Genomic DNA, 16,580 nt, shown 5'->3' on the forward strand with positions numbered 1-16,580 from the left:
GGTTAAAGCTTTATAATCAAGTTCTCATGATAAGTGTATATTATTACGAAGCTTTTCAGAAATCTCGTGATCTGACTTACGATGAATGTTACTTAAACTTGATGTTTACAAACTTGAAACTGGACATGGTAATGTCTACGAACAGATGAAACAAAGAGAACTTTTTGATGTCACTCACAGTTGAAACTTGACATCTTACAAACAGTTTATGACTTAGCATTTGCTATATGCAAACTTTTGAGATTAAACCTTAGTGGTTTAATCAGATAAACGATTTTGAGAAATGATTTTCGACAAACGATTTATGGAAACTGTTTTATGAAACATACGAGAACAATTTACTCAAACCTGTAGATTCACTCGACTTTATGTTGATCCGTTTTGCATGTTTTATCTCAGGTATTAGTTGCTTCCACTGTAGAACATTGCTGTTATGTAGAAGTCAAGCCAAGCATTGGGACCAGAGTTAATACGTCGTTAGTGGATTATGACGGGGTATTACATAACTTCTTTGTTTAGCAACTTTTTAATTTTCTCATCCAGAATGGCAATCGGTTCTTCCACATACTCTAATTTGTTGTTCAAAGCAATCTCATCTAACGACACCCAAGTCACGTCATCCGCAAGACACTTACAGAGATGGGAAACATGAAATGTGTTATGAATTCCCGAAAATTCTTCGGGTAACTCTAGTCTATACGCAACCTCGCCAACACGAGCCAAAACTTTGAAAGGGCCAATAAACCGAGGAGCTAACTTACCTCATTTTCGAAAACGAATAACACCTTTTCATGGCAAAACTTTAAGCATCACCATGTCACCTTCATGGAACTCAATCGGTCGCCTTCGTTTATCGACATATGATTTTTGTCTATCTTGCGCCGCCTTAAGTCGAGCCCGAATCATCTCTATCTTACTATTTATCTCTAAAACCAAACCGGTGCTCCCGATTTCTCTTTGTCATACTTCACCCCAACATATGGGAGTTCGACACCGATGCCCATAAAGCATTTCATAAGGTGGCATTCCAATACTAGCATGATAGCTATTGTTGTACGAGAATTCCACCAAAGGCAAGTGCTCATCCCAACTACCACCGAAATCGATAATACACGCCCGTAACATATCCTCTAATGTTTGATTTGTATGTTCGGTTTGACCATCCGTTTGAGTATGGTACGCCGTGCTCATTCTCAATTGTGTACTCATATCTTCATGAAAGTTATTCCAAAACCGAGACGTGAAACGAGTGTCTTGATCAGAAATAATAGATATAGGAACCCCGTGTCTCGATATCACCTCTTTGATAAACAACCTTGACAAAGTTGCGACAATATCGTTTCTCGAATGGGAAGAAACAAAGCACTTTTCGTCAATCGATCAACTATCACCCAAATCGTATCAAATTGGGTTCTCGCCGTCTTTGATAGCTTTGTAATGAAATCCATGGTAATGTGCTCCCATTTCCATTTCGGGACTTCCAATGATTGTAACCTACCATACGGCTTTTGATGCTCGGCCTTAACTTGCAAACACGTGACACATTGTTCAACATACTTTACAATATCACGTTTCATGCCCGGCCACCAATACTCTTTTCTCAAGTCAAGATACATCTTTGTCACGCTCGGATGAATGGAATACTTTGACTTATACGCTTCATTAAGTGGCGCTTGTCGAAAATCTCCCATTTTAGGCGCCCACACTCGTCCTTGGAAGGACAACAACCCATGCGGGCCTAAGGTAATGGACTTCGTTTGCCCCACGATTCGTTCTTCATGCTTGTTGTTGACAAAAGCTTCAATTTGAATTTCACCAAGCTTTACAAGAAAATCGTTAGTAATAATCATGCGTAACGATCCTACTCGTATTGCCGGATGTTGACTCTTTCGACTCAACGCATCCGCGACTACATTCGCCTTACCCGGATGGTAAAGTATCTCACAATCATAATCCTTTACCACATCCATCCATCTACGTTGACGATAATTCAAATCTCGTTGATCGAAAAGATGTTTCAAACTCTTATGATCCGAATAAATCGTACACTTGACACCATACAAGTAATGGCGCCAAATTTTCAACGCATGTACCACCGCCACCAATTCAAGATCATGAGTCGGGTATCTCCTTTCGTGTTCCTTTAATTGTTGAGAGGCGTAAGCGATAACTTTACCTCTTTGCATTAGAACACACCCGAGCCCATTCAAAGAAGCATCACAATAAACCGTCATATCTTCAATTCCCTCCGGTAATATCAACACCGGAGCTTGACACAACTTTTCCTTCAACAATTGGAAAGCAATCTCTTGCTCATTTTCCCAATTAAACTTCACGTTCTTCCTTGTTAATTTCGTCAACGGAGAGGCGATTTAAGAAAAGTCTTGGAAACCGACGGTAATAACCGGCCAATTCGAGAAAACTTCGAATTTTCGTAGGCGTAGTCGGTTGTTCCCAACTCTTCACCGTCTCTATCTTCCACGGATTTACTTGAATACCTTCTTTATTCACAATATGGCCAAGGAATTGCACTTCCCTTAGCCAAAATTCACATTTGGTAAGTTTGGCATACAACTTCTCCTTCTGCAACGTCTTCAACACTTCGCGGAAATGGCGTTCATGTTCTTTCATACTCTTAGAATAGACAAGTATGTCATCAATGAACACAATTGCCGACTTGTCCAACATAGGTTGGCACACTCGGTTCATAAGATCCATGAATGCCGCCGGTGCATTCGTAAGACCAAAGGCATAACTATAAACTCAAAATGCCCATAACGTGTTCGAAAAGTCGTTTTCTCAATATCTTCCTCACGGACCCGCATTTGGTGATAGCCGGACCGTAAGTCAATTTTAGAAAAATATGTTGCACCTTGGAGTTGGTTAAACAAATCATCAATCCGAGGTAACGGATAACTATTATTGATCGTCACTTTATTCAACTCCCCATAATCGATGCACATCCGCATACTACCATCTTTCTTTTTCACAAATAAAACCGGAGCACCCCATGGCGAGGCACTCGGTCGAAAGAAACCCTTTTCAAGCAACTCTTGGGTTTGATTTAACAACTCTTGCATTTCCGTCGGTGCTAAACGATAAGGAGTTTTAGCAATGGGAGTCGCCCCCGGAACCAACTCAATGCGAAATTCAACTTGTCTTTCCGCCGGAACACCCGATAATTCATCAGGAAAAACGTCTTCGAATTCATTAACCACCGGAATTTCACGAATGGATGGTGGCTCTTCATGAGTATCAACTACATGGGCAAGAAAAGTCATGCCACCACTAGTAAGAAAACGACGCGCCCGTGCATAAGTGCATAATGACACAAGTCTTCTTCGTCTCTCACCATGAATAATTAACTCTCCCCCACTTGGGGTCTTCATACGAATATACTTTTCATGGCATGCAATTTCGGCTCTATAACGATCGAGCCAATCCATACCAACGACAATATCAAACTCGCCCAAAGTCATAGGGATAAGATCGATTTTGAACGTTTCGGTACCAAACACAACATCACAATCATTACAAACATCAACTCCTAGCACCGTCTTACCATCCGCTATTTCGACTTCTACCGGATGACTTAACTTAACTAGCGGTTTATCAAGCTTAGACACAAAACGTGGAGACATAAACGATACATTAGCACCGCTATCAAATAATATCCTTGACGGATTAGAGTTAACCATGAAAGTACCTGAGACAACTTCATTGGATTGCTTGGCCTCATCATTGGTCATCAAATAATTTCTCCCCCGAGCCGTACCCGCTGCCTTCTCTACCCTTTTAACTTGCTTGGTGTTCAAATCGGGGCACTCCGACTTTCGGTGTCCTTGCTTTTGGCAATTAAAACATGTGATTTTGTTCACGGAAGACGTGCTTGTACAATCACGAGCCATGTGTCTTTGCCGCCCACAATTATAACACGTGGGTCTGAAACCCCCGGAAGCACCCTTCTACACACTATTAACACTTTCGGAGCCCTTCTTGTTCTTTTTGTTGGAAAATTTCGAATGACTCGAACCTTCAAATTTCCTTTTGCCAAAAGTAAAGCCACTCTTTCTCAAGACGAGCGACTCAAAACCTTTGGCCATATCGAACAACTCATCAAAACTTTTCACCACGTTTACACTAATCTTCTCTTGATAGCTATCGTTCAAGATTCGATAACAGTCCTCCTTCTACATATGATCATTACCGACATACTTCGAGCAAAATTGGGTCTTTGCCAAGAAAGTGGACTTAAGAGTGTTCAAGTCCATCGACCCTTGCCTCAAAATACGTAACTTGTCTTTAAGCCTTGAAAGATCGACCGAAGTTCGGTACTCCTTGAAAAATTCCGCCTTGAATTCATCCCACGTGAATTTCATACATTGCTCTTCACCATAAAGTTGGATTTTCGCGTCCCACCACAACTTGGCATCACCCCTTAACATGCTACAACCATACCTCGTCTTTTTATCGTGAGGGCATTCACACGTACGAAAAGCCCCCTCCATATCGGAGATCCAATGGGTACTTTTAAGTGGGTCCCGTTCGCCCTCAAAAGTGGGAGGTTGAGCATCCTTGAAATTTTTGTAGAAAAAGTCTTGCCTTCCAACATTATCTTCGTGAAGAACGGCCTTAATTTGTTCTTTAACTAGATCGACTACTTGCTCGTCAATCGAATCTAGGAACATCTTTCTAACGTCCTCGAGAAACTCCGTTTTTTTACGTTTAAAGATGGCCTCAACCTTGGCTGTGAATTCGGAGTCCTCGCTCGGGCCTCCATTTTCGGTATCATGACCGTTTCTCATCTTCATTCTATAAAACGAAATAAATTAGACAACGAAAAGATAATACATGACACATATATACCACACCGCCCCATCTTGCTCAACAATCGTCCTACATCGCTTGTTTGACACGATTTGAACTCGTAACAATGGTAGCTAGTCATTGTTATGCGAGCACGTCGTATTAACTTGCTAGTGCAACGTCTATATCGCTTGATGATTGCAAACACAACACAAAACAATTAGCGCAAGGTTAGCTCACATAAACCTAGGCACTAACCAATCCCGGTCCGACCCGTTTCCTACAAGTCCCGCATAAAACGGATACATAATAAAGTCTAAGTCTAGGCACCTATCTCACGTTGCCTAAATCCCTTAGACCATGCTCTGATACCACTTGAAACAACCCAACCCGTATGCAACCCGATAATTTTTTTAAAAAAAATAATAAACCATTAACGCCCAATTAAATGGTTACATAATGTAAATCGTATCATACAACCCGTTTGAACATACGACGAGTTTAAAGTTTACAAAGATGGCACGAAGGCCCTTAATCTAAAGTAATACAAGTTCAACCCATTAACATGATAGTTTTAAACCAAATAACACCCGAGCATGGTTTGGGGCTAAACTACCAAAAACGCTAGGTCGACTTCTAAAAACTTCAACAAGCATCCAACAAGGGAGTTCTAGTACCCAACAACCCCTTTCCCTTTCTCCGCACCTGCATCTAAAAAGCAAACAACGAGAGGGGTAAGCTAACGCTTAGTGAATGCAATAGTTATATACATACATATATAATATACCTACTTGCAACACTTACTCACGTTCCGCATACATGCTAGCAATACAATTAGCTTATCATCTCAAATACAAGGCTACTAACCCCCAATACCGCAACTAGCATATCCAATAGCATATAATCGAAGCAATATAAATATGCTATACTACAACACATACACAACCATATGGTTAACCATACTCGCGTCATGGCGCTACCGGCTCTTTGATTCACACCATACGCATTAGTCATGAAGCTACCGGCTCTTTGGTTCACATCACAACTTGAATCATACTCATGTTAAAGTGCTACCGGCTCTTTGGTTCACACTCTAACAACGCCTAGGTGCTACCGGCTCTTTGGTTCACACCTTAACAATTCATGTTATAGTGCTACCTGCTCTTTGGTTCACACTACAACATACGTACTACGATGCTACCAGCTCTTTGGTTCACATCATAGCACACTCGCATATGCTATGGCACTACCGGCTCTTTAGTTCATACCATAGCACACAAATAGATACATTATATACATACACGTATAATTATTCCACTCACCTTATCACATCGGTGGTGATTAAACACTTCCGTAAGCTTCAAGCGAAGTACCTAATATATTAAGTACCCAAATCAACATACAAACTAGTGGAACTAACCACCAACACTTAACTCTTGAGCATTTAATGACCCAAATGCATTAAATGACCCATTCACACCAAAACCGCCCATTAAAGGCCAAGACTCATCATTAATCACTAAAAGGTAGTGATTAAAGTCTACTAACACCAACTAACACAAATTATGGGTATTTCATACCCATCTCACCCAACTAGGACAACCATTACCTATTTGACCCATTTTAACACTTAGACTTACAATTTTGGTCAAACTTAAACCCATTAACAATCTTTCATCATTACACAAGTGTATTAGTGACTAACAACACCATTAACACTTACAAACCTCAATTTACATGACCAAATTCTAGATTATAACCATTAGGGTTTCCTTACATCAATTTAACCCAAATTCACCCATTTAACCCCTAAATGGGTCTTACAAGTCTCAAATGAATAAACCCTAGCCATAAATCAACTAAAACTCAAAACACGGAGTTAAGACTTACCAATACTATCAAATCGTAGCTAAGAGCGAGGAGAACAAATTTCCTTCTTGCTCCAAAGATCGAATCACAAATCTTCACCTTCAAATCTCACTTTGAATCTAAGTGGGTTTTATGTTTTGAGAGAAAATAGAGAAAGAAAAGAGAAAAGAAATGAATAAAAGAGATATGTGGCTGGGATTTTGAGCCACAATCTGATCCACACGCGAAAAGATGAAAATACCCTCGAACCACCCCTTTTTAAAAGCTGAAAATCGGATCAGTACATCACTATACCGCGGCGCGACATTCAACATAATTTTCGAGCTGTTTAACATGGTTCATGATCCTGATTCGCGTACAATGTCGCGGCGTGATCCCACTGGTCTATGGCGCGAAAAATAGGGCATTTTGTCCAATTTTTGACTAACTAAGTCCAAGACTTGTAGTATGACTCGTACCCTTCATACTCGCTTCACATATACACTTAGACTTCACCACTAGGTCTCACTCGACTTTAAACCTTCATAAACCATGCATATACTTATACATGTATACATTCTCATGTGTGTGTATATATATATATATATATATATATATATATATATATATATATATATATATATATATATATATATATATATCTATCTATCTATCTTGTGTACCTCAACTAAATCTTTAAATCATTTAATCACATATACGACCAAGTATAAACGTTCTTAAGATCAAATACGTACCTTAAATCACATACGGGGAAAACGGGATGTTACATCTGATGAGGTATTGGACTTGATAAGACTACTAACTACTTTATCATGGAGAAAGTGGACATGATCATTTCACGTCTATGGGCATGGATTATGAGAGTAACATGGCAAGTTCTATTGCAAATTTTGCTTATTGGCTTGATAATCTTGAATTATTATGTTGGTAATTGGCAGGGGTGATAAAATGGGCAGGGCAGGGCAGGTAAAGGATCAGAAGTCAAAAGAACTTTGGGGTTTAGATGGGTCAATCTCACTTGGGTTGGCTTGACCCAAATTAGTTTTTGGCCATAAATGTTTCGTTCCTTCCTTTTTCTTTTATCCTTTTTTACATATCAGCTATAATATTTTTTTAAACTAATTTTTTTATGATTGCAGGCTAACGAAGTTTTTTTAAAAGAACTCATAGCACGAGTCAAAAGTGATCCTAAAAAATATGATGAAATTACAAATGGAGAATTCGAAATTATTTATACGTTGAGCGGGTCCGTATTGATAACCTGGATATCAGTTTAAGGAGTTTGACAGTTTAAGGAGTTTGACAAGCAAGATCACAATTCAAGAACCATTATTTGATAGATAAAACTATGTAATAAAAACATAAAGTAATTGTATTTGCTATCCAATCGTTTTAGCTAATGAATAGTGATTGCTAACTTACCGAACTCTTATTTTCATCTTACCAGTTTAAGGAGTTTGACAAGCAAGATCACAATTCAAGAACCAACATTTGATAGGATAATTGTCGTCTACAGGTATTACCTCTTTTTAATCATACTTGCATCATGAGGTGGTCTGACTTCAATTGAAAGATTTAATACTTTTATAGTTTGTTTTCATGAGTCTTGAATAAAACAGGATGTTTAGTAGTTTGAAAAAGTCTACTAATTTGTTGCGTATGTTACATCCAGTTATTTCATGAAGTAGTGTTCATGAATTTATATTAAGGCTATATAAGTTAGTCCAAAAAGTAATTAAAAACTTATAAACTTAAATTAAATGTTATTTGAGTAATTCGAAACTTTAGCAAGTACCAGTTCACGTGTCATTGGAAGACATTTAGGCATAATACATGCATAAATGTCACTCAATTATGTTTTTAAATTAGTTCATGACTATGTTTTCATTTGTAATTGTTACTTGAATATGAAAATTTGGTTTAAAAAATGTCATTTGGCCAAACCAGATCACAACTTAACCTGCACAAGTCATTTGGTAAAATAGTGTATCATTTGATCATGTCTATAAACTGGTCAACACATGTCAAATTTAGGTCAAAACTGAAAATCAAAATTAGCATTCGGTAAAAATATGTGTCATTTAGTCACGTCTATAAACTGGTCAGCACAAGTAAAACTGGGTCACAACTAAAACCTAAAATAGCATTTGGTAAAAAATGTGACATTTGGTTATGTCTATAAACTGGCCAACACAAGTCTAGCTAGGTCAAATTTGAAACAAAATTTTTTTTGCTAAAATAATGTGTCATTTGGTCATGTCTATAAGCTGGTCAACATTAGTCAAACCAGGTCAAAAATGAAATGATAAACATTTGGTCATAAACATAAATATGTGTCATTATTGTTATATGCATACACAATTGCACTTGCATATCATACAATTTACATCACACGATTAATACTTTAGTATGATTTTTAGGGATATATCACATGATTCAGTTAATGATTTTTTAGGGGCGATATTGCACGATTTTTGTATCATTAGGTAAAATATACTCCGTATAATAAATATCACCGTGCTTATGATTTACGAATCAGTTTAGGACTTTTTGGTGGCAAACACATATTATAATTTGTAAGTGAATACTAACATGTTGTTAGTAATAAATGCATGTCAGTCACTTGAGTTTTGATTAATTTTTAAAAATTTGTGATTTCCTCCTTTATAGTACAACATCTTTTGCTAATAACAAAAATCGGAAAAAGAAAAAAAACCGATTCAGAAGGTAATGTCATTACTTATTGAAGACAACTCTTTGAATATAAAAATAGACAAACTTGCAAGTTTTATGGCTATGCATCTGATAGAAATCGCAACATATATAAATCTTTGTCTGTGTACAATATTTGCAGTTATGAATGCCTGGATCTCGAAGAAAAAACTCATATTTGGGGGTTGAAGCAAGCAAACTTTTTTTTTTAGATATGGTTGTCTTTTGAAGCTTACACGCCATGTAAACGCAAGCTGGTCGTGGTTTGTAATCTTAACAATTTGTGATGTGACTTAACTCTATAACCAATACCTATGAATCTATGATGTTAAATTTTCAGCCGTATAACATGTTGCTAACCGTAAAATAATTTATGTGGTTTTAAGTTAACATTTGGTTAATGAGTATGTGCATATACCATTGACCGGGGCTAATGTCGTGGTAGGAAGAGCGTTTGTCGTTCATGAACTAGCTGATGACCTTGGAAAGGGTATAATTTTATGTTTCTATTAATTGTTATTCGTGTTATGTTATTACTAATATGAATATGAATTGTTATTCGGCGTCAGGTTTTGAAGTCTTTTGTTCGACTTTAGTTTTACAAAGTTTCTTCTTTTTCTCTATTTTTTTCCTTTAGATTGCAGGCATATTTTCTAACCCGCTTGAGCAACCCAAACCCATTTTGACACCTGTTTAAAGTTACACATTTTGATCCGTCCCAACCCGCTTGAGCTGCCTGTTTTTTCACCTCATGCTTTTGATATCTTGAATTTAAGTCTTGAGTCATAAGAACGATAAATAGGAAATGAAGACTGAGTAAAGATCATTAACTTGATGTACTTTTTTCTGTGCAGATTTCGCAAGATCATCAATACTTCGGTTGTTTTCATTCGTTACTTAAACAACATTTTGGTCTTTTTGTATGTTAAAACAGCAACAAAGCAAAGACGGAATGATTCTTGGGAATTGTTCTGCTATTGGCATGGAACCATATGTACATCTAACACCAGTTTCCAAGGTTATTTTTTTTAACAATATGTGTGTGAAAACGAATTTGTGCGTTTTTCATTATAAGTTTTGTAATGATTGATTCGGTTTTCAATTGTTGGCAGTTGCTGGTTCTCCTTATGATACTTGGCAACGTTAAAGGAATAAGAAATGGTAATGGATTAGGTTCTCTTAAAGATTTTCGAATCAAGTATCGATAAGTTGCAGTAAGTAGTTTCTTAGTATTGCTTCTATAATTATATTGTGCTCATTCTGCTAAATGTCAGGTACCACCAAAAATCATAATTGATTTAGAAATTTAACCATTTGTTCGACATTTTTATAGATATGGACAGAACATTTTCAATGAGAGGGTTACAGTTGCTAATAGCCATGTTGACAGGTACTATCGAACTCAATTTGTTGTGTATATGTGATGCAACCTTTGTTGACTGTTTGGTTCAGTAACTAATTCTATTTTTATAACTTTAAGTAGCCGGTATATATTACTATATGTTTGCTTTATTAGAGCTGATTGTTAATGTTGTTTGGAATCTGGAAGAATGAAAACGAGTTAATATGCAAAATTATACAAATCTTTTAGGTTTTTATGGTCTCCTCATTCAACTGAATTGGGTCAAAATGGGCAGAAAGCTGGGTTGGAACTTGAAATGATCAAGTATTTTACTTTATTATTTCAGATTTCAGATAGATACGGATTCGTGGATAGAGAATGCAGGTGGTCTTATGGGCTCGCAGGTATTAAACACATGAAACTTATTAAACACAACTTTGTTAGTTCTACTCGAATTGTGTCTATCGAACTTCCTCTAATGTTACGTATTTTAGATTGTCAAAGAAACGGAGGCTCAAGTTTCTTATAGAGGTACTATTCAGGTTCGAATTCTCCATGAATGGAACTTTTAAGTAGGATTTGATCCAGTTATCTATGACGTCGTCAGTGGTTTCTCGCACTCAAATATTTCTCTTTATCTTTCACTTTAGCTTAATGGTTTAGGTTTGTTGTATAATTTTTTATTAATTTTTTATTTTTGTTTTTATTATTTGAAACACATTTTTCGGGTATGTAATGAATACTCTGGCATGTAATTTAACTATATGATATGACCATCAACAAATGATGGTCGTTTTTGGATGCCACTTCGATTTGTATGCCCCAAAAAACATGAAGTAAAATGTGTCGTCTAAATGATTACATACACAAATGTATACATATATGATTGTCGTTTTTGGAGGCTATAATTGTTTTTGGCTGTAGTTTGTATGGCCCAAAAAACATGAAGTAAAATGTGCCGTCTAAATCGATAGCTTGGGTTAAAATCGCATAAACCTTAGAGCAGCAACGCCCGAACCCTCAATTCTTGTTATGTAGTCAAAAACTACATAAAAATACCACATGTGCTATAAAAACGACATTATATATTCAGCGAAAAATAATATAAAAATTCTTCATAGAAAAATTTACAAAATCAAATGTATAAACACGTAAATCCTTCATTAAAATACTCCATTAAAATACTTCTTCCTTTTTCTATAAAATACTAAATATAGTGATTTGTGTGCCTGAGTGGCGAAACTGAACTCCTATTTTTATACAATATATTAATATTAATTTGAACTGTTATAATAATAATAATAATATAGATATGGATAGTCAATTTTGGTGTATACATATAGTCAATTTTGGTACACAAAGTATGTATTTTTATATTGAGATTTTAGGCTATAAATACTCATGAATGCAAGCATTAAACTTGCACCATTTCTCACACTTACAAAGTGTTTCTTTCTTTCTCTCCATTATCATCTTTGTTCTTACACTTCATTATTAGTATTCTAAATCAAGAATCAAATCACTAAAGGTAGTTATAAGCCTACTGAATTATAACATCAAGAATCAAACCACTAAAGGTAGTTATAAGCCTACTGAATTATAACATCAAGAATCAAACCACTAAAGGTAGTTATAAGCCTACTGAATTATAACACGTTATCAGCACGATAATCTTAATACTAAATATGGTTGGCTCTGCCACCAAAATGATATATGGTCGGTTATACCACCAAAATGATATATGGTCGGTTATACCACCAAAATGATATATGGTCGGTTATACCACCAGAATGATATAGGTCGGTTATACCACCTGAAAAAAATATATGGTCGACACTGTCGCCAAATTTTCATTTATGTTTACTAATATTTATATTTTTGTTATATAACATTTATTTATGATTGCTTACACATGGTCGACACTGTCACCTACTTATCATTTATGTTATATTAAATTTATGTTTAATGTTTATATACTTATGAATATAAATTGACTCTAATTTATCATGATGTTTGTTTTAATTTTTGATAATAGAAAATGTCGAATCTGGAAAAGCTTAAATTTACTCCTTTAGAATCAACTGGAAACAACTACATGCCATGGGTTATAAAAGTAAAAATGCATCTTAAATCAATGGGCATTCTTGAAACCATAAATGAAAACAACACTTGTTCTGAAAAAGAACAAGCTACGGCATGTTGCTTTATTCATCAACATATTGATGAATGCTTACAAAATAATTATGTGACTGTAGAAGATCCCCATGTTTTATGGGAAGGTCTCAAAAGCAGATTCAATAATCAAAGAGAAATTTTACTTCCAGCTGCAATGGAACAATGGAGAACATTAAGGTTCCAAGACTTTAAGAAAGTAAATGAATACAGCTCAGCTCTGTATAATACATGTTCACAACTTAAATTCTGTGGACATGAAATTAGTGATGCAGACATGATGGAGAAAACTTTCTCCACAATGAATGCTGCAAACATCACAGTGCAAAGAAATTTGAGAATGCTAAAGTTCAAAACATATCCTGAACTTAATTCATATCTCTTAGTTGCAGAGCAAAATGATGAGCTATTAATGAAAAATCAGCAATCCCGTCCTACTGGTACACTTGCAATCCCTGAAGCAAATACTGCAAATAATTATAAACAGGGACAAGGACGCGGGCAAGGTCGTGGTTATAATAACCATCACCATCATCATGCCAAAAGCCATAACTATGGTAGAAACCATCCTTATGGTAATGGTAATGGGCGTGGACGTGGTTGTGGTCGTGGCCGTGGTGGTCAAAGAAATAGTAATCCACGAAAATATAAATATCAACCACAAAACAAGCCCATTAAACAAGATGTTGAAGAAAATTCTTCTAAAAATTCTGAAGAATCTTGCTACAGATGTGGTAGAATGGGCCACTGGGCTAATACTTGCCGAACATCTAAACATCTTGTTAAGATGTATCAGGATTCGCTGAAAGGTAAAGAAAAGGAAGTAAATTTTGTGGATAATATTGATCCAACAGTCACTGAGAAACCATCTGATTTATATGAAGATTTCTTGAATGTTTAAGTTGTGTGTCTTTTGAAAAATAAACGATTTAATATCGTCTGTCTTTGTCATTATGTTTGCTAAATGTTTCAGTACTATCTATTTGCGTTTAAAATATTGTGTAATATTAATGTACTCACTATTTATTTCTTATATATGAAGTTCAATATGAATTTTGCTGGAATACAACATCAATCAAGTGGTGGAGATCTCTGTATAGCAGACAGTGGAACTACACACACTATACTTAAATCCGAGAAATATTTTATTGATCTAAAACCAACGGAAGGAACTATACATACAATATCAGGACCTGCTAACTTGATAAAAGGGATAGGAAAGGCAAATTTCATACTACCAAATGGTACAAAATTTTTAATAAATGATGCCTTATTTTCTCCCAAGTCAAGCAGAAATTTATTGAGTTTCTCCGACATATACCTTAACGGGTATGATTATCAGTCAGTGACAACAGAAAATGAGAAATATTTAAGTATCACTGACAAGAGTCATGTGGTTGAAAAACTGCCAAGACTTAGTTCTGGATTACATTATACACATATAAATGTACCAGAAATACATATGGTAGTTAACGAAAAATATATTGATCCTGGTGTATTCAGTTTATGGCATAACAGATTAGGCCATCCAGGATCAACAATGATGAAAAGGATTATTGAATGTACTCATGGACATCCACTAAAGGATAGAAAAATCCATCATGATACAATGGTTCCATGTACATCTTGCTCTCTTGGAAAATTGATAACTAGACCCTCACCACTTAAGGTTGAGAAAGAATCACCAATGTTTCTTGAAAGAATTCAAGGTGATATATGTGGACCAATTCATCCACCATGTGGACCATTTAGATATTTCATGGTTCTAATAGACGCATCTAGCAGATGGTCTCATGTTTGTCTGTTATCAAGCCGTAATGTGGCATTTGCAAAATTTCTTGCCCAAATTATTAAATTGAGAGCTCATTTTCCTGATTACACCATTAAAAGGGTGAGACTTGATAATGCTGGTGAATTTACATCTCAAGCATTTAATGACTATTGCATGTCTATAGGAATTGTTGTTGAACATTCTGTTGCTCATGTGCATACACAAAATGGTTTAGCCGAGTCATTGATTAAACGTTTACAGTTAATCGCTAGACCATTGATAATGAGAACAAAACTCCCTGTATCTATATGGGGTCATGCAATTTTACATGCTGCTGCATTGATTCGCATCAGACCAAGTGCAAGTCATAAATATTCCCCCCTACAACTTGCTTTTGGTCAAGAGCCAAATATTTCCCATCTTAGAACATTTGGTTGTGCAGTGTATGTTCCAATTGCGACACCACAACGTACAAAAATGGGTCCTCAAAGGAGGTTGGGAATATATGTTGGATATGAAACATCTTCAATATTAAGGTATATTGAACCTATGACAGGTGACGTTTTTACAGCACGTTTTGCTGATTGTCATTTTAATGAAACATTGTTCCCTAGATTAGGGGGAGAAATGAAAAATAAAGAAAATGATGTTTCATGGTGTGAACCTCAATTAAAGTATCTTGATCCTCGCACAAAAGAATGCGAGACAGAAGTTCAAAAGATAATGCATATACAAGAACTTGCAAATCAATTGCCTGATGCATTTACAGATACAAAAACGGTGACAAAATCATATATACCAGCAGTAAATACTCCAGCTCGAATTGAAATTCCAAAAGCTGGCAATAACGTCACTCATGAATCTTTGCCACGTCAGAAACGTGGAAGACCAATCGGTTCAAAAGATAAAAATCCTCGAAAAAGAAAATCAGCTGATAATGAAGTAAAAGAAAGTGTTCAAGAAGAACCACAAATCAGTACTCCTACTGCAGAGGAGATTGATGATGTCAATACAGAAATTGCAATCAATTATGCATATTCAAAAATATTATGGAACCGAAATGAAATGAAAAATCTTGATGAGAAATTTTCATTTAATGTTGCATATGACATCATGAATAATGATGATGATCCAGAACCAACATCTATGGTTGAATGTCAAAATAGACATGATTGGGCTCAATGGAAAGAAGCAATACGAGCTGAATTAGAATCACTCAATAAAAGAAAAGTTTTCGGATCCATCATTCTCACTCCTAAAGATGTGAAACCTGTAGGATACAGATGGATTTTTGTCCGAAAAAGAAATGAGAAAAATGAAGTTACAAGGTATAAAGCTAGACTTGTAGCTCAAGGTTTTTCTCAAAGACCGGGAATTGATTATGAAGAAACTTATTCTCCTGTTATGGATGCAATTACTTTTAGGTACTTAATCAGTCTGGCAGTTTCTAAAAATTTAGAAATGCATCTCATGGATGTTGTGACTGCTTATCTATATGGATCACTTGATAGTGATATATATATGAAGATACCTGAAGGATTTAAGGTACCAGAAGCATCAAATGCAAAACCCAAAGAAATGTATTCGATTAAATTACAAAGATCTTTATATGGGTTAAAACAATCGGGACGTATGTGGTATAACCGATTAAGTGATTACTTGATAAGCAAAGGGTATACAAATAATCTTACTTGCCCTTGTGTTTTCATTAAGAAAACAACATCCGGATATGTGATCATAGCTGTTTATGTTGATGATCTTAACATCATAGGTACAAATAAAGATATCCATGAAGCCATTCAACTTCTAAAGAAAGAATTTGAAATGAAAGATCTCGGAAAAACCAAGTATTGCCTTGGTTTACAAATTGAGCATATGCCTAATGGTTTACTTGTACATCAAACAACA

This window comes from Rutidosis leptorrhynchoides, chromosome 8 (assembly GCF_046630445.1).
Source record: "Rutidosis leptorrhynchoides isolate AG116_Rl617_1_P2 chromosome 8, CSIRO_AGI_Rlap_v1, whole genome shotgun sequence".
NCBI lineage: Eukaryota > Viridiplantae > Streptophyta > Magnoliopsida > Asterales > Asteraceae > Rutidosis > Rutidosis leptorrhynchoides.